This window comes from Mobula birostris, chromosome 4, assembly GCF_030028105.1.
Source record: "Mobula birostris isolate sMobBir1 chromosome 4, sMobBir1.hap1, whole genome shotgun sequence".
NCBI lineage: Eukaryota > Metazoa > Chordata > Chondrichthyes > Myliobatiformes > Myliobatidae > Mobula > Mobula birostris.
This window is the reverse complement of record NC_092373.1, coordinates 130325853-130345684: the sequence shown is the minus strand read 5'-3', so window position 1 is coordinate 130345684 and position 19832 is coordinate 130325853. Positions and strand designations below refer to the sequence as shown.

At 44.1% G+C, this 19832-nt stretch overlaps 1 long non-coding RNA gene and 1 pseudogene across 1 annotated transcript in view; both read left to right on the top strand.

The window, feature by feature from the left end:
- Window positions 1-2714: 2714 nt before the first annotated feature.
- LOC140196585 (uncharacterized) overlaps window positions 2715-19832 on the top strand; it is a 45433-nt gene continuing 28315 nt past the window's right edge. Inside the window, exon 1 of the long non-coding RNA XR_011885756.1 lies at window positions 2715-2828. This is a non-coding gene — a long non-coding RNA (uncharacterized lncRNA). The remainder of the gene's footprint in view (window positions 2829-19832) is intronic.
- LOC140196947 (eukaryotic translation initiation factor 4E transporter-like) lies at window positions 8000-18941 on the top strand (annotated as a pseudogene).

Below are 19832 nucleotides of genomic sequence, written 5' to 3'. Positions count from 1 at the left end.
CAGTTTAGTCCGAAGTTACTGCTTTGCATTTGCATTGACCTTCAGAGGTCTTTCCTGCACCTCTTATTTGTCTCTGAGTCACCAAACACTTTGGTCAGCAGAGAAAGGTCCTTGTTGCTTCAGTCCAAGACCAGAATCAATATCAGAGCCTGCTTAGAAGTGTTAACGTGCTGCTTTACCTCAGAGCCTGATTTTAACAGACATTTGGTTTATACTGTGCAATGTCTTGTTGGCAAACTGAGTTTAACATGCACAGGAACAGCACTGAAGCAAAACACCACCAACTAGACTGATATTTATTGACCGTTACCTCTTCAGGAATTACTTTGCCTTCAAAAATTCCAAATTCAACACCAACATCTACAGACCACTCAGTGAAACAAAACAAACATCAGAAGAAACTACGTCCCTCCTTCATGATTGTTAGTCAAACACTTCAAATGTATTACATGTTTTTCAGGTCAAACTAATTCATCATAAAGACTTAATCATTAGATCCATGGTTTTTCTGAAAATAAACATTTGTTTAGCTTGGCCTACACATAGAATTTTGGTTACAATATGATGATTCAAAATAGTAACTGGAACATATTCTGACAAAAAAAAGTGGATATTAGCCAAGTAAAGATACTCAGGAAAAGTGACCAAAAAGCTTTGCCAATGAGAGATTTTATTGAGGATAAAAAAGAGAATACTTCAGTCACGAATTTGACCCAGACAATAGGTGTCCAACAATGATGAAGGGATGGATGTGGTAAATGCAGCAAAAATAAAGATCAATGGATTGGAGAGTTTCACAAGGCTAGTACATATAGAACTAGAGAGATCAGGAGAGTGATGCCATAAAAGAGACACATGAGACTGCAGATACCAGAATCTGCAGCAACACTAAAAGATGCTGGAGGGACTCAGCAGAACCTATTGTTGAAAAAGGGTAGTCAATATTTCAGATCAACTGCCCTCTTCCCTCCATAGACACTGCCCCACCCGTTGAGTTCCTCCAGCACCTATTGTGTTGCTCCAGTTACCATAAAAGAATTTATTTCAAGACAGTGGGTCAGTAAGACAATAGACAATAGACAATAGACAATAGTTGCAGGAGTAGGCCATTCGGCCCTTCGAGCCAGCACTACCATTCACTGTGATCATGGCTGATCATCCACAATCAGTATCCAGTTCCTGCCTTATCCCCATAACCTTTGATTCCGCTATCTTTAAGAGCTCTATCCATCTCTTTCTTGAAAGCATCCAGAGACTTGACCTCCACAGCCTTCTGGGGCAGAGCATTCCACACATCTACCACTCTCTGGGTGGAAAAGTTTTTCCTCAACTCCATTCTAAATGGCTTACCCCTTATTCTTAAACTGTGGCCTCTGGTTCTGGACTCACCCATCAGCGGGAACATGCTTCTTGCCTCCAGCGTGTCCAATCCCTGAATAATCTTATATGTTTCAATAAGATCCCTTCTCAGCCTTCTAAATTCCAGAGTATACAAGCCCAGTCGCTCCAATCTTTCGACATATGACAGTCCTGCCATTCCGGGAATTAACCTTGTGAACCTACGCTGCACTCCCTCAGTAGCAAGAATGTCCTTCCTCAAATTTGGAGACCAAAACTGCACACAGTACTCCAGGTGTGGTCTCACCAGGGCCCTGTACAGCTGCAGAAGGACCTCTTTGCTCTTATACTCAATTCCCCTTGTTATGAAGGCCAGCATGCCATTAGCTTTCTTCACTGCCTGCTGTACTTGCATGCTTGCTTTTAGTGACTGATGTACAAGAACACCTAGATCTCGTACTTCCCCTTTTCCTAGCCTGACTCCATTTAGATGATAATCTGCCTTCCTGCTCTTACCACCAAAATGGATAACCTCACATTTATCCACATTAAACTGCATCTACCCACTCACCCAACCTGTCCAAGTTACCCTGCATCCTCATAAAATCCTCCTCACATTTCACACTGCCACCCAGCTTTGTGTCATCGGCAAATTTGCTAATGTTACCTCTGATTTCCTCATCTAAATCATTAATATATATTGTAAACAGCTGCCGTCCCAGCACTGAACCCTGCGGTACCCCACTGGTCACCGCCTGCCATTCCGAAAGGGAGCTGTTAATCACTACTCTTTGTTTATTGTCAGCCAGCCGATTTTCACTCCATGTCAGTACCCTGCCCCCATTACCATGTGCCCTAATTTTGCCCACTAATCTCCTATGTGGGACTTTATCAAAGGCTTTCTGAAAGTCCAGGTACACTACATCCACCGGCTCTCCCTTGTCCATTTTCATAGTTAGAACCTCAAAAAAAAAGAGCAGGAATACTCTCTTTTGCTGCTGCCATCAGGAAGAAGGCACAGGAGCCTTAGGTCCCATAGCACCAGGTTCGGAAACAGTTATTACCCTTCAACCATCAGGCTATCAAGGATAACTTAACCCACCTCAACTCTGAACTGATTTCACAACCTATGGACTCACCTCCAAGGACTCTGCAACTCATTCTCAGTAATATTTATTTATTTGTTTTTATTTTGCACAGTTTGGCCTCTTTTGCACATTGTTTGTCAGTGTTTGTCTGTATGTAGTCTTTCATTGATTCTATTGCATTTTTCTTTTCTACTGTGAATACTTGCAAGAAAACAAATCTCAAATTGACATACTTGTACTTTAATAATAATTTTACCTTGAATTTTTGCACTTTGAATTCAGAGTGGAGAGGGAAACTGCATGAACAGCAAAGTTTCAGATTGGAAACTACACAGCACAGCATTCAAATAGTGGAATCTGACTAAAGACATGGATAAAGGTTCCATTAACAGTCGGATTCAGGTAAGAGTGACAATATTACTGAGGTTATTGCAGACTTTAAAGGACAAAGAGGGTGTTGGAGAAATGGAAATGGTGAAAAGCACTGGTGACACGAATTGAAGATAATAGCATCAGTCAGTCCAAATATTTACTCAACTGTAGAGCAGACAATCAGTTTGACAACAAAGAACAGATAGCAAGATGGTGGAGAGTTAAGAGTTTGATGATATTTATACTTTATACATTCCATTACTTCATTTTATCCCGTGTTGTCTCATATTATCAATTACCCAGACAACAAATTGAATTCAGTAAGCTCCCATGAACATCAAAGTACTAATAATGAGATAATATATTTAATATGTAACTTTTTACATGGCATTGAATTAGAAATATGCTTTGTCCAGGATACCAGGGAAAATATATAGTGCCCTAATACCTTTCTGTTCTATCTGTAAGAACAAATGTGGCTTCAATTTATCAATTCAAAACGTGTAGTACTCACTGCCTAGATTTCAGGGTTCACAAAGTCAACAACCTTCTGATGCAGAACTGACCTCTTGTGGTTGAATCCATTATACAATTGCCTCTGTTGACCTCTCAGTGATAACAGAATAGCACAAATTACATTTCTGGGAAATTCATTTAACTTCATTCTGCAAATTCCTACTGACTGAAGCTTTGCCACAGGCAGAGTAAACATGTTTCCCTTGTGACCTCTAGCACGCTGGAGTGTTTTGTTTCCTCATTGATTAGCCCTGAGCATGGCCTTGCATTGAAATAACTTTCTAGAAATGAAATAAAACAATACCTTTGAGTACCTTATGTTTCATAATGTTCAATCCTTGAGAGCTTCAAAGCTTGGATCCATTTTATAAATTTTACATGAAGTTTAACATTAAATCAAAGTCACCTTTGCAATGGAAAAAGAGATCCTTTTAAAAACAGCAACAATAGAAACATTAAATCCAATAAGTAGAATGAAAATAATTGGGAGTAAACTGTGGGAAAATAAAATCAAAAATTAAACTAAGGCAACTAACCACAAGACGGCAGCAGGAAACTGTTCTACGTCATGAAGAACAGACTGGATTCAGTTCTCTGAGTCTGAACAACATTGCAGCTTGGGATAGGGATGGGGTGCAGTACCCATGGGACAGCTGATGTGGGAAGTAGCAAGACAACTATTGCTACAAATAAGAATTATGTTAATGATAATTAAAGAAATAGAGTTATAGCTTATGTTAACCAGAAATCAAAAGCAAAATATTTGCACACAAGGCAAAGGCTTTATAGGTTTATAACCCAATGTTGTTAATCCTCGCTGTGTCTTGTGACACATCAGGCAGCAACCTTGTCATTTTGCCTATGTTTTATGAGGCTGAGTCGCTAGCTGAATGCTCACCCCAGCACGGATGGAAAGCATGCAAGGCCGGATTCGAACTTGAGACCACTCAACTCAAACTCCGGTGCTGCTGCCATGATATCACTGGTTGGTTTATATACCAATAGTCACTATTTTAATGAAGCAGTAAGCCATGATGGTTATTTAAAAAGCACCTCTATCAAAAAAAGTGAACAGACGAATGTCATTTGTGCTTCTACATGAATATCTACGCTATATTTTTGTGTTCCAGCACAGGCCATAATTCCAAATAAATTCTGAACTTCTAAATATGTCTTAAACCATATATTATTTCCATTTCCTTCAGTGGTTGGTTGTCATCCATCTGTCTCGAAGGACAATGGGTGACGATCATCATCATCACAAGCCTATGTATGAAGGTATGGAGATCCTGAGATTCCCAGTCGTCAAGATCCCCCTCTCAGCCTCACCAGTGTAGTCGAAAGGAAAGTTTATGAAGCAGTAAGTTTGGCACCAGCTTGGCTGCAGGAGCTGCTGGAAGGATGTTCAATGAGCCTTAAGGACTCCACTCTGGATTTGCTGTCTGGGTTTACTCCCGTAACCTTCGCCTCTCCTGATGCTGCCCATAAGGCAGTGGGGTGACTTACCCATAGCTGGGGATCTGGTTCATGAGTACCAAGGCATGTCCACACGCTGGTGGGCCTGCATGCTACGTGTGCAGGGGCCAGACCTCCTCCCCGTCCTCTGTAGTTCAGCCTGAGTCCGAAAGGAGTTCAGTTTCCGTGTGTCACCAGCGAGGAGGCACTACATGAGACTTGCTGTTGGAGACGTTATGTACTGGCAGGGGGAGACTTATACACTCAGCTCTCCTTTTTGCAAGACTGCTAGCCAGCGGTGGAAGCTGAAAGTGAGAGCGACAAGCACTACCCACTACACTCCCACACTAGATGCGTCACAGCAACCATTTGTGATTTCTTTCTTATTCCATTTCTTTCAGTAAGCTGGAATAAAATAGAAGAGATCAACTCTTCCACAACAGTAACTGTGATGGCACTTTGCAAGAATAAAAGCCAAACGTAGGATCTAGGATACTTTCCACTGCTGCCTCACCTGGTTGATCGATGTAACCCAGAACATTAAGTATATGATACAAATGTAAAAAAAATGGATACTGAAAATCCGAATTCAAAACCAAAGTGCCAGAAGCATTCCCAGACCGGCAAATTTGACTTTGTTTCGCTTTCTACGGATACTGCCTGACCAGTAAACTGCTTCCAGGATTTTCTGTTTTCATTGAAGTGAATCCCCACATGAAGGACCCATCCTAAATATCTGTCCATTTAGATTTATGGATTGGAAAATTTTGTGTATTCATGTATAGTTCGATCCGTGCAGGTTACTGTGGGTGACGTACTGAATATAATGTGAGAGGGCATTCTGGGTAGATGGCTTGTAAGTAAAATGAACAGTTGTTTCTCATCTCTCCGTCTCTCGTGTGTGTTATTCACGTCTACTCAGCTTCCCAGTACCACAAATGTAACTGGTGACGAGGTAACAAGTCCTCACGCGATATTTATTGTTCAGTTCCCTTTGGCAATAAAAGTCCCTGTGTAACGCTGGCGGGGTACCGCTGTGTAATGTGGGTGAGCGAAAAGAAAATGGCTGCAGGAAGCGTGGAGAATCCGAGGGGCGAGAATGCGAATGGGATGGTTAAATGAAACAAATAAGAGAGGCAGAGAGAGAGACGGATAAGAGGAGTTAACTTTTCTGGAATGTGATTGTGTTTGAAAATAGAGAAGATGTTTGGAAGTTTTGGGCCTTGTGACAAAACAACAGAGCAATGGAATTCATATACTGAAAGATTTGGATATTTTGCCCTAGCAAATCAAACTTCAGGTGATATTCATGTTCCAACTTCTCTGACCGCGATGGTGCAAAAACATTTAATTTATGATGCAGGCTAGTGCAACCAGCTAAGCCTGGCGATACACTTATGAGGACATAGTTATAGTCTTAAAGAACTAATATTCACCTAAACCTTTGACTATTTCTGAGAGGTTTAGATTTCATAAAAGGAATCAAGAGGAAGGTGAGTCTATTTCACAGTTTGTGGCAGTGCTGAAGCAACTATCAGAACACAATGATTTTGGGCAGTCGCTAAATGACACATTACATGATAGACTCGTATGTGGTCTATGTAGTGAGGCAATTCAGAAATGTTTGCTTACAGAAGCCAGGCAAACATTACAGAAGAAGTTGAGATTAGTGCTTCTATGGAGAAGGCAGCTAAAGAAGCATAGCGATTAAGTAACATTCCCAAGTTTATAAAGTTTCTACTGTTTTAAGAATAAGACATTCTTGATTATATTGGCAATCAATGTTACTGCTGTTGCAGAACTGGGTAAAACTGGGCATTCAGCAAAACAATGCTGGTATAAGGATTTAGATTGCCAAAGCTGTGACAAAAAGGGACATATTGAATATGCCTGTAAAAGTAAAAAGACTCTGTCAACCAAAAACACTGTAATAAAGAAAATGTCTTTTGGAAAAACATAAAGAAACACATGAACAAGATGAAGCATACTAAGGATGGATTGAGTAACTCTCACTCTGTGGTTGAAGAAGTTTTGCATATTTTATCTGTTTCTGGACATAAAGACAACTGTTGTGTGACCCTGTGACTGGATGGGGCCACAGTGAGGATGCAGAATCACTGGTGTCAGAGACAGTTTATAAGGAGAAATTCCAGCATCTCACCCCAGAAGGGACAAGGTTGACTTTAAACGCTTACAATGGTAAGAAGAAATGCTGGTGGAATGCAGCAGACAAGGCAGCATCTATAGGAAGAAGTACAGTCGATGTTTCAGGCTGAGACCCTTCGTCAGGACTAAAGGAAAAAAGAGATAGTAAGAGATTTGAAAGTAGGAGGGGGAGGAGGAGACCTGAAATGATAGGAGAAGACAGGAGGGGGAGGGATGAAGCCAAGAGCTGGGAAGTTGATTGACAAAAGGGATACAAGGCTGGAGAAGAGGGAGTATCATGAGACAGAAGGCCTTGGAAGAAAGAAAGGAGGAGGGGAGCACCAGAGGAAGATGGAGAACAGGCAAGGAATTCTTGTGATAGATAGTTAGTTAGATAGATAGATAGATAGGGATGGGGTAAGAAGGGGAGGAAGGGCATTAATGGAAGTTAGAGAAATCAACGTTCATGCTATCAGGTTGGAGGCTACCCAGGCGGAATATAAGGTGTTGTTCCTCCAACCTGAATATGGCTTCATCTCGACAGTAGAGGAGGCCATGGACTGACATATCGGAATAGGAATGGGACGTAGAATTGGGAGATCCTGCTTTCTCTGACGGACAGAGCATAGGTGTTCAGCAAAGCGGTCTCCCAAGCTGCATTGGGTCTTATCAATATACAGAAGGCCACACTGGGGGCACTGGACACAGTATATCACCCCAGCCGACTCACAGGTGAAGTGTCGCCTCACCTGGAAGGACTGTCTGGGGCCCTGAATGGTGGTGAGGGAGGAAGGCCTTCCGTCCCATGATACTCCTTCTCCAGCCTTGTATCCCTTTTCCAATCAACTTCGCAGATCTTGGCTTCATCCCTCCCACTCCTGTCTCCTCCTATCATTTCGGGTCTCCCCTCCCCCCCACTTTCAAATCTTTTCCTATCTCTTTTTTCCGTTTGTCCTGACGAAGGGTCTCGACCCAAAACATCGACTGTACCTCTTCCTATAGATGCTGCCTGGCCTGTTGCGTTCCACCAGCATTTTGTGTGTGTTGCTTGAACTTCCAGCATCTGCAGATTTCCTCGTGTTTGCATGATTGGTGAGAGCGTTGGTCTACAGGAAGTACTGAGGAAACATGCAGAAGTTTTCAATGGAGATCAGGGAAGTATGAAGGTAATCACATTTAAGCTGGTTCTTAAGCCTGGGCTCTTAGCAGAGTGGCTGGTGGCTACTGAGCCTCAGCGGTGGCATGGATAAAAAATAAATCGATTGAAGAATAAGATCGATTAAATGATACAATAAAAAAGTGTGGCATAGAGAAACCATATAGCAGGTTCAAAGAAAAGCTGCTAGAAAACAAAGAGCATCCATATACAAGTCAGAGACCAGCATATCTTTTGGAAAAAATATGACAATGAAGACATCTAGGACACTGAAAAGTGGCATGAATCCTTGTATACACGAGGAAATCTGCAGATGCTGGAAATTCAAGCAACACACTTGTGTGATGAATCCTTGTATACACGAAGAAATCTGCAGATGCTGAAAATTCAAGCAACACACTTATGTGATGAATCTTTGTATACACGAGGAAATCTGCAGATGCTGGAAATTCAAGCAACACACTTATGTGATGAATCCTTGTACACACGAGGAAATCTGCAGATGCTGGAAATTCAAGCAACACACTTGTGTGATGAATCCTTGTATACACGAGGAAATCTGCAGATGCTGGAAATTCAAGCAACACACTTGTGTGATGAATCCTTGTATTTCAGTTCTGGCAGGAGTTCCCCACTGGATGGAATGAACAAGGACCATGTTTCAGATTTGGAGAGAACAGTTCTCACGCAAAGGACTGCAGATTCCCAAGTGAGAATAAAGAAAGAAGATCTTGATGTTACCCTCAGACCTGGGTGCTGAAGCTTTGATGACCAATACATCTAATAGTTGACGATCTGGAAGCCCGTTGGAAAATAACGAGAATAAAAATATTCATGAGTTGCCCGCAGAGAATTGGAAGTGGGCGCATGTTAACATAAAGAACCTTTCATCAGGATGGCAGAGATAAAGACTTGCATGACAGAGTTACTAGAGAAGGAAGGCAATGTAACTACAAGGAAAAGCACTTTAGGAGAGAGGTTGATGATGGCAAATGCGTTTTGGTGAGGGGGGGCGCGATGTGATTCTTATACTAAAGAGGAACTAGAATGATGTTCTGCTGGCCCCACTAGTCAATCAGAAACAATAGAGCTGACAAGCTTTGATGAAAAAGTGCCCTAGGAAGCAGACCTGCCTTGAGGGACTTTGAATTCTTCAACATGAAGGAAAGTGTACCTGGACTAGCATCACTGACTGAAGAGTTCTTGGAGAAGGATAAATGTCATCCAGTCAGTTCAGTCAATAGTTTTCAAGTAACTTATGTAGATCAGGTAGTCACTCCAGTAGCACATGTAGAACCTGAGAGACTTGTTGGTCTGAAGCGGGAGTTACCAACTTCTCTTTCACAGATTGGAAACAACTTTGCTACCATTCCATCACTAGAAGATAACAAAGGGACTAATAAAAAGGTTGATATTTTAGAAATACTGTGAAAAGCAAATGTAGGTGTGAAACCACTGCTGTCCATTTTCATCACCAACAAAAAGAACCTACAGGAAAGTTCACAGACAGGAGTGGTTTTGAATCACTGGAAGGTGCCGAGGTAGAACTAAGAAACTGCAAGAGTATAAAGACCCTGATTGGAGTTATATACAGATCGCCAAACAGCAGTAAGAATGTGGTCTCAAAATACAACGGGAGATAGAAAATGCATATCAAATGGCAATGTTACAATAATCATGGGAGTTTACAATGTGCAAGTAGATTGGGAAAATCAGGTTGGTACTGGATCCCAGGAGAGGGAATTTCTAGAATGCCTATAATGTGGCTTTTCAGAGCAACTCATGGTTGATCCCACTACGGGATCAGCTATTCTTGATTTAGTGTTGTGCAATGAACTGGAATAGAGCTTAAGAACCTTTAGGAGAGTAATGATAATATATCAAATTCACCCTGAAATTTGAGACGTAGAAGCTAAAGTCAGATGTATCAGTATTACAGTGGAGTAAAGGGAATTACAGAGGGATGAGAGAGGAGCTGGTCAAAATTGATAGGAAAAGAACACTGGCAGGGATGATGGCAGAGCAGCAATGGCTGAAATTTCAGGATCAATTCGGAAGGCACAGGGTATATACACTCCAAAGAGGAAGAAATATTCTAAAGGCAAGATGACACAACAATTGGCTAACAAGAGAAGTCAAGCTCAAAGAGAGGGCATATAATAGAGCAAAGATTAATGGGAAGCTTTTAAGAACCAACAGAAGGCAACTAAAAAAGTCATTAAGAAGGAAAGGATTGAATATGAAAGTAAGCTAGCCAATAATGTTGAAGAGAATACCAAAAGATTCTTCAGTTGCATGAAGTGTAAAAGAGAAGTGTGAGTGGATATCAGAGTGCAGGAAAACATTGCTGGGGAGGTAGTAATGAGGGACAAGGAAATATCAGACAAAATGATTAAGTATTTTGCATCAGTCCTCATTGTGGAAGACACTAGAAGTATGGTGAAAGTTCCAGAGTGTCAGGGACCAGAAGTGTGTGAAGTTGTCATTACATAGGGAGAAAGTTCTTAGGAAACTGAAAGATATTGGAATCAATTGTTGAGGATGTGGTTTTGGAGTTTTTGGAGGCACATGATAAAATAGGCCATAGTCAGCATGGTTTCCTCAAGGGAAAATGTTGCCTAACAAATCTGTTGGAATTCGTTGCAGAAATAACAACCAGGATAGACAAAGGAAAATAGGTCGCTGTTGTGTTTGGATCTTCAGAAAGCCTTTGACAAGGTGCCACATATAAGGCTGCTTAACAAGTTAGAGTCCACGATATGACGGGAAATATACTAGCATGAATAAAGCAATGACTGATTGGCACAAGGCAGAGAGTGGGAATAAAGAGAGCCTTTTCTGGTTGGCTGCTGGTGAGTAGTGTGTTCTACAGGGGTCTGTGATGGGACTGATTCTCTTTACATTATATGTCAATGACTTGAATGGTGGAATTGATGGGATTGTTGCAATGTTTGTGGACAATATGAAGATCGGTGGTGGGACAAGTAGTTTTGAGGGAGAAGAAAGGCTACAGAGGACTTATACAGATTAGGAGAATAGGCAAAGAAGCGGCAGATGGAATACAGTGTCAGGATGTGTATGGTCATGTACTTTGGTAGAAGAAGTAACAGGGTTAACTACTTTCTAAATGGAGAGAAAATTCAAAAATCTGATGTGCAAAGGGACTTGGAAGTCCTTGTACAGAATTCCCTAATAGTTAATCTGGCTGAATCTGTGGTGAGAAAGGAAAATGTGATGTTAGCATTCATTTCAAGAGGACTAGATTATAAAAGGAAGAATGTAATGTTGAGACTTTATAAATGTAACTCTGGCTTTGGCCTACGGCTTCATCTGGGGGATGATAGCCCCCGGCCCAGACAAACTTACGAAATCTCATTTGGGTGGACGCTGTGCGATGTGCCCCCTGTTACAAATCAGTACCATGAAATAACAAACTGTACACAATATGCGATTAAACAATTGAGCTTTATAATTCTTAATTTGACTATATGATTAGTAAAGAAAACAAAAAAACAGGTTCTATTGTCAGGAAATCCATACATACCAGGTCCAGAGGCCCTGTACTCTGCAAGTGGGACAAGGGAGCTGCCTGCATAGGCAGTGTCTTCCGCAGTATTCATCTAATGCATGACTTGCAGTATTCTTCGACTTCCGATTTCATTCGAGGCCAGTAAAACCTGTCTCTGAGCAATCCATAGGTCTTCTCCACCCCCAAAAGTCCAGAACCAACATGAAGTGACTTCAACGCAATCCTCCAATACTTCTAGGGCAGAACCAGCTGGCAATGCCGAGGTCAGTCTGGGGGTGACGTGACCCAGTATGAGATCTGGTTCTTCAACTCCAACCGAGGCCATTCTCGCAGTAATGGAGGCACCAACACATATTTCGCCTTCTCCGCCTGAGCCATGTTTCCCTTTTCGACCGCTGCCCAAATCTGACTGCACCAGATCATTTCACTGAGCAGCTGCCACTTCCCCAGAGCTCAATTCCGGCAGCTGATTTGTCTTCAGAGCAGTCAGGTTACAGTAAACTTGGGGAATGACCTCATCAGAAGCTCCCAATTGATCCACTGCTCGATCCTGCCCTTCCTTTCCCTCTGCCTTCACAGTGATAGCAAACTGACACATGGCCTTCACCCCTGGGGCAGGATCGCTCTCCCATTCCTCGTCCCTGACAAGTCCCTCATGCGTCCGTTAGGACAAAGCATCAGCATCAATGCTCTTGCTTTCCGGCTGGTACTTCAGGCTGAAATCATAGGCAGACAACGCTGCCAACCACCGATGGCCTGTGGCATCCAGTTTCACTGAGGTCAGGATATAAGTTAGGAGATTGTTGTCCATCTTCACCTCAAACTTGGTCCCTTAGAGGCAGTCACTCAGCTTATCCACCATGGCCCACTTCAACGTCAGAAATTCCAACTTGTGCATAGGATAGTTTCTCTCGGAGGGCGACAGACTCTGGCTGACAAATGCAATGGTCTTCAACCCAGTGCCCTGATCCTGATATAGGACGTACCCTAAAGCCTCTCGGCTGGCATCTGTGTGCAGTACATATGGTAATGGGGGGCCTGCAAAAGCCAACACCAGCACCTGGGTCAGCAGCTCCTTCAGCGATTGAAAGGCCTCCTAACATTTTGCATCCCACCTTGGTCCAAAGGGCTTCAACGGGCTAAGATACTCTCCACCCTCCTGTCCTTTTCTCCCCAAGGGAGGACAACCGCACAGAAGCTGATTCAATGGGTGACTCACCTTCACAAATCTCCAGTAGTAACCAGAGAACCCGAGGAACGAGCGCAGAGCGCTCACAGTCTGGGGTCTTGGCCAAGTGGTAACTACCACTATCTTAGCCAGATTTTTAGCTACTCCATTCTGTGAGACTATGTGCCCAATGTAGCTAACAGATGTTTGGCAGAACTGGCACTTGTCCAGGGAAAGTTTTAACCCTTCAGCTTTCAGATGACCCAGCACCTTCAGTAGCTTCACTTCATGTTCTTCCAAAGTGGATCCAGATACTACGAGGTCATCCAGATATACTAACAATTCAAGCAAGTTCATATCCCCCACTGTCGTCTCCATAACCCGCTGGAAGGTTGCAAGAGCTCCCGAGATGCCCTGGGGCATCCTTTCGAACCGGAAAAATCCCAGGGGATAGATAAATACCATTTTCTCTTTGTCGTCCTCACTCATGGGGATCTGGTAATATCCACTCCTCAAGCCCAGCACTCTGAACCACTTCGCACCACTCAGGCAGGCCAGTGCGTCTTCAATCCTCGGGACAGTATACTGGTCAGGGACGGTGTGCCTATTCGGAGTCCTATGGTCCACACACATCCATACCTTCCCATTCTCCTTTCGGGCCACTGCAATTGGGGACGCATGAGGGCTTCGGGACTCTGTGGTGATCCCAGCTTCCTTCAACTTACACAAATGCTGCCTCTGCAGGGGCCATTCCCCGCAACCTTTCTCTGAACAGGGTATCCTCAGTCACCTGGAAAGTGTGATGCGTGCTCTTGGAACAACCCACATCAAACTCGTCAGTGGAAAAGACACCTTCCAGCCTCAATATCTTCTCTACCAACCTCCTCTTCCAACCCGCAGGAACCAGGGAGACCCTGAAGTTGAATGACTCAGTGGTCAACTTTCCCCCTTTTCCCAAAAGTTTCTCCCCGACTTGTCTCACAGGGACACTAGGCATTACTGTCACCAGGAACAAATGCACCAGGGACATCCCTGGCTTGAAGATGACCTCCATCTTCGTAGTGTTCCTGACAATCACTGCCATCTTGCTTACCTATACCACCAAGGGCTCCTGCAATCTAGACCTCACCAGTACCCCAGCAGGAAATTCTGACTCCCCCCCGTGGTCTTCCGGAGCATCCACTAAGAGGGCCTTGCCCTCAGGCACTCCGGGAAATTTGGGTGCCCCCATCACTCTGGCTACTTCCCCGGGCCATACTACCACTGGCTTCGACTGGGTGAACCACGCAGTCCCTTGTCTAAATTCGGTATCCGGCCTAATGCAGCCACGCACTTCCTCAAAAGCGACTCGAAACACTGGGTGCATGGACAATATTCCAAGAAAGCTCTCGCCAGCCTTCTCCTTGCTGGCCCCCATGAGCCTCCTCACAAGAGGGGTATTGGTCCCCACCAGAATTGAAACGTCACCCTTCTCAACAGGGTCCGGACAAACCAGCGCTAATGTATCAAGGACTCCCACATCGGCCTCCAAGAACTCCAACTTCACTGACAAATAACCGTCGTACAGATAATCACTAGCACTAAGCCCCCAGATCTCCAGTGCCCTGAATGGGGTCAAGGGTAAATGCTTCAGATACTGGTTGTAAAACGAATGGTACAACGTGACCTGTGGCTCTCTATCCGTAGCGACACACTGGAGCCTTCAGGAATTGGGCCTTTCACCTCCGGGGGGTTCTTGGTACATTGCTGGGAATGTGACCCCCCAGAGACACCAGGGCCTTCCCTCACTGGGACTCCTCTGAGTTTTCCCAACAACTCTCTCTGCTTAGGTACCCAGGAGCTCACTCTCCTTCTGGCATGACACCTGTTGCCAACAGCCCTCCGCATTGTTTGCCCCCTTGTGGGATCGGTTTCCCCCCCCGTCAGCTCCATTACATGGGGTTCATACCCGCTGATACCAACTGACATATCTCCATTCTCCTCTACCGCTCCCTGGGGTAGGCTATCTGTGGTCACTTCACCACTGGGGACTACTACCGAGGACTGTACCCTGCTGACGGAGGCCTCCCACACCTCCGACATGTCTTCCTCCTCCTGTAGCTCTCTGATCAGCTCAACAAAAGAGAGAGGGGGCACGTCTTACGAGACTGTCGGAGACCCTACGCAATCAGGTCCTGGGACTGTGCGCCCCTGGCTATCTAGTCCATTCTTAACTGATCCACCTCAGCCGCTTGAATGATCCTTCTGCAATGCAAGCAATCTAGCTACTTCTCTAGCCAAAAAATAAGAGCAGAAAGATTCTCCCGCTTCTTCCTCCTTCTCCTGATGCATATTCTGAAACCCCACCATGAGCTCTATGGGGCTTCCTGTCGGGTCAAAAGCATTGTCCAGTGCTTGCATATAATTGACAGCTGTCGCTATGGGATACCACAACCTGACGGCTCTCAGAACATCAGCAGCCCGCCCATTCAAACTTTCAACCAATCTCTGTCGCTTTACATCATCAGAGCACTGCCACTCATCTAACAACTGAGAGGTCCGCTCCTCCCAAGTCTCATACTCTTCATCCCCTTTAGGGGTGTGCGTTATTCCAGAGAATAGGCGGATCTTACCATAGCTGGGACTTTGAACCAGATTTTTCCATTTATTCGCCCTAGAGGTAAGGGTAGATACTAACTCAGAATTCTCACCCTTCACCAGGGACATGGACTAATTAGACTTTCCAAATCCAACCACTCCTTCCCCTCACTCCTCAGAAATGATAGAACCCTGTCTTCGAAATCTCTGCCCCCAGCTACTGCTACATCAGCGCTGGTCTGCATTAAATCAACAGCTGTGCCCGCCATTTCATCAAACCTCTGCTCACAATTGCAACTTTAACAGTACTTAACAGGTGAATTAACAGTTCATCTGGAGTATGAATATCTACCCCACTCAGGGTAATCACACAGCATCCAACGGAATTAATCCCGGACGAGCCCCCACAATTGTAACTCTCGCTTTGGCTGGCGGCTTAATTTAGGAGATGATAGCCTTAAGAAATCTCATTTTGGTAGATGCTGCGTGATGTGTCCGCTGTTACAAATCAGTACCACGAAATAACGAACAGTATACAGGTGTCTCCCACTTTTCGAATGTTTGCTTTACGAACCCTCACTGTTACGAAAGACCTACGTTAGCACCCTGTTTTCGCTTTCAGAAGGTGCTTTCACTGTTACGAAGAAAGGCAGCGCATGATAAAAAATCAGCGCGTGAAAAAATCAGCGCGCAATAAAAGGCAGCGCGCGCCCCGAGCAGCCGCTTTGCCCCGGATTCGGAACAGCATTGCTGAGACACGTTGCATTGAGCAGCCGTTAGCAAGATGAGTTCTAAGGTGTCGGAAAAGCCTGGAAGAGTAAACGTGTTACACTTAGCATAAAACTAGACATAATTAAACGTTTCGATCGTGGTGAACGAAGTAAGGACAACGTGAGTTTGGCTTGTGGAAGCTGACGAAGATGATGTTGAAGAGGTTTTGGCATCTCATGACCAAGAACTGATAGATGAAGAGCTGATGCAATTGGAAGAGGAAAGGATAACAATCGAAACCCAATGCCGAAAGTAGAGCAACTGCGTGAGATTTTCACTGCAATGATAAAGTACGACTTTAATCTTGAAAGGGTACGTAGGTTTAGGGGATATTTGCAGGATGGTTTGAGTGCTTACAAACAACTGTATGATAGAAAAATGCGCGAGGCTCAGCAGGCAAGCAAGCCTTCCACTTCAGCCACAGCAGACGACGAACCTCGACCTTCAACATCAAGGCGGGCAGTCATAGGAGAAGGTGAGCTGCCTGCCCTGATCGACGATGAGATGACACCCCCATGTCCCACCACCCCAACACCTGGGCCCCGGACAGATGCTGTACTGATTCGCGAAGAACGCAGCGGTATCCGGGAGGCACACACCACATCTTTAAGAAAAAAACCGAAATAAACATGCTAATTAATTAGGTGCTGCCGACACGTAATTGTTGGCCCAGATCAGTGCCGATTTCCGATTGCATTGCCTCTGATCTGGGCCGACAATTACGTGTCGGCGGCACCTAATTAATTAGCATGTTTATTTCGGTTTTTTTCTTAACGATGTGCTGTGTGCCTCCCGGCTACTGCTGCGTTCTTCGCGGCAATGTATCGGGTCGACGGCCCGGAGGGTGGGGGCCACTGCACCGCCCAGCCTGCGACGACTCAGTCTAACACACCATCATCTGTGTGCTCGGCGCTGTTTTCCCAATTCCGGTAAGTGAAACTACACTGTACATACATTATTTCTACTTTATATAGGCTGTGTATTTTTACGTATCATTTGGTAGATTTGGCAGCTTCATAGTTCAAAGGTTACTGGAGATCGCGTTTATGCTAACAGCGCTTGCGTGAGATTTTCGCTACAGAGATCTGTGCAGGCAATCTTTGCGGAGAAGTATTTCTACTTTATATAGGCTGTGTATTTATCATACCATTCCTGCTTTTACTATATGTTACTGTTATTTTAGGTTTTATGTGTTATTTGCCATGATTTGGTAGGTTATTTTTGGGTCTGCGAACACTCACAAAATTTTCCCATATAAATAAATGGTAATTGCTTCTTCGCTTTACGACATTTCGGCTTACAAACTGTTTCATAGGAACGCTCTACCTTCGGATGGCGGGGGAAACCTGTACAATATGTGATTAAACGATTGAGCTTTATAATTCTTAATTTGACTATATGGTGTAGTGAAGAAAACAAAAAAGAAAAAGGGCCTATTCTCATGAAGCAGTCTAATACGCAACATTGGAGTTCACTGATAAAGTCGTTTGTCCACCATTGACCTCCTCTGATCGTCACTGACCTTCGGACCCTCGCTCCAAGTCCCCTCCGTCTGGCGGTCTACCAACTCTTTCCATTCGCGTCTTCTCTCCTCATCTGTCCCGGCAAAAGACCGCGAATTCCTGACTCCCAGACACACAAGAAAGAACAGCATCCCGCTCATTGGCTAGCATGTCCCATTATCTCTAGTTATAACCCAAACATTTCTACTGCAGAGAAACCATTACCTTACCAGTGGAATGTTACAGAGAAGCCATTACATTAGCAGTGAAATCTTACAGCGTGTTACATAAAGAACTGGTGAGGCCTCACTTGAAGCATTGTGAGCAATTTTGGGCCTCATCTTAGAAAAGATGTGCTGAAACTGGAAAGGGTTCAAAGGAAGTTCACAAAAATGATTCCAGGATTAAATGGTTTGTCATATGAAGAGTGTTTGATAGTTCTGGTCCTGTATTCACTAAAATTCAGAAGAATGAGAGGTGACCTAATTGAAACCTATCAAATGGTGAAAGGCCTTGATAGCGTGGATATGGGGAGGATGTTTCCCATGATGGGAGAGTCTGGGACCAGAGGACATAACCTGAAAATAGAGGGGCATCCTTTTAGAATGGAGATGAGGAGGAATTTCTATAGCCAAAGAGTGATGGATCTGTGGAATTCTTTGCCACAGGCAGCTGTGGAGGCCAAGTCTTTACGAATATTCAAGGCAGAGGTTGATCGATCCTTGATTGATCAAGGCATGAAGGGATATGGGGAGAAGGTAAGAGATTGGGGCTGGGAGGAGTAATGGATCAGCTGTGATGAAATGATGGAACATACGCGTTGGGCCAAATGGCCTAATTCTGCTTCTATATCTTATGGTCTTATGGTGATTTTGTTTGTGGAAGCAGAACTAAAGGGTCTCAAGATGGAATGTGGGAGGCAGCTTGACACCCTATTCACAGTGGAATACCTGGAACATCATCTGGCTCTAAACAAATACAAAAACAAAGACACAGATATTACTGTTTTCAATAAGCTAGTTAACAGGAGGAAGGCAAGCGGAACCTTGCCTTTGCAATTAAAACCCTCTGAAATTTTACTTCTCCGTGTAATGTGGCCTCCGTCCTCAGGGACCTGCTTGGCAGTCAGAATCATCACATGCCAGTCTTTAATCAGCAAGGCCATTCATCACCTGTGCTCTCTGAGGTGCCCCCTACTGACAATGCAATACCCAAGCTAAGATCTATACATACACCACCAACAGGTAAAATGACTTTGGCGTCATCCCCACATCAGGGTTACCCTCACAGGAACAGGTGGACTCCAGACAGATTGAATCTCTAGTTTAGCAACTAACCCTCAGCCCATGGGGCAGAGGAATCCCTAGTTGTATGTTTGGAAATAGAGGCAGTCTACTCTCTTTGCATAGCTTAGAAAGAAAGAAGTTTTTCATTGTTGGTTGAATTTGATGATTGTCATTGATTGTTAATTTTTCAGCAGCCTCTCTGTGTATGGGGAGAGACAGAAACCTTTAAAATAAGGGGGAAGGCATATGTTATGTATCCATGTATATTTTGACCCTTACGGGTTGCTGTTGAGCTTCCCTGTGTGTTACGTACTGAACGTAATGTGAGAGGGCATTCTGGGTAGATGACACGTATTGGACCGCAAAGCACTCCAGCGTGTGGTGAAAACTGCCCAGCGGATTATCGGCACCCAATTGCCCACCATTGAGAACATCTACCATAAACGCTTCCTGGGCAGGGTGAAAAGCATTATCAAGGATGCATCTCACCCTAACCATGGACTTTTTACTCTTCTCCCATCCGGTAGATGCTACAGGAGCCTCTGCTCCTGAACCAGCAGGCACAGGAAGAGCTTTTTCCCTGAGGCTGTGACCCTGCTGAACCTCACATCACAGCGCTAAGCAGTATTGTACCCATATTGGACTGTCTCAAAACTTTTATATTTGTATGCTGTAGCACTTATTTTTTATTCACAGTTATTTTGTAAATAATACTTTTTTTGCATTTCTGGTCAGATGTTCATTGCATTTCATTGGCTTTGTATCTGTACTCGGCACAATAACAATAAAGTTGAACCTAAAAATCCATCTATCTAAAAAACACAAACAGCAGCACATTTGTTCCTCACCCCTCCGCCTCTTGTGTGTGTTATTCATGGCTTCCTGGCCTCCCAGAACCGCACACACAGCAAAAAATCTGATGGGCTTTC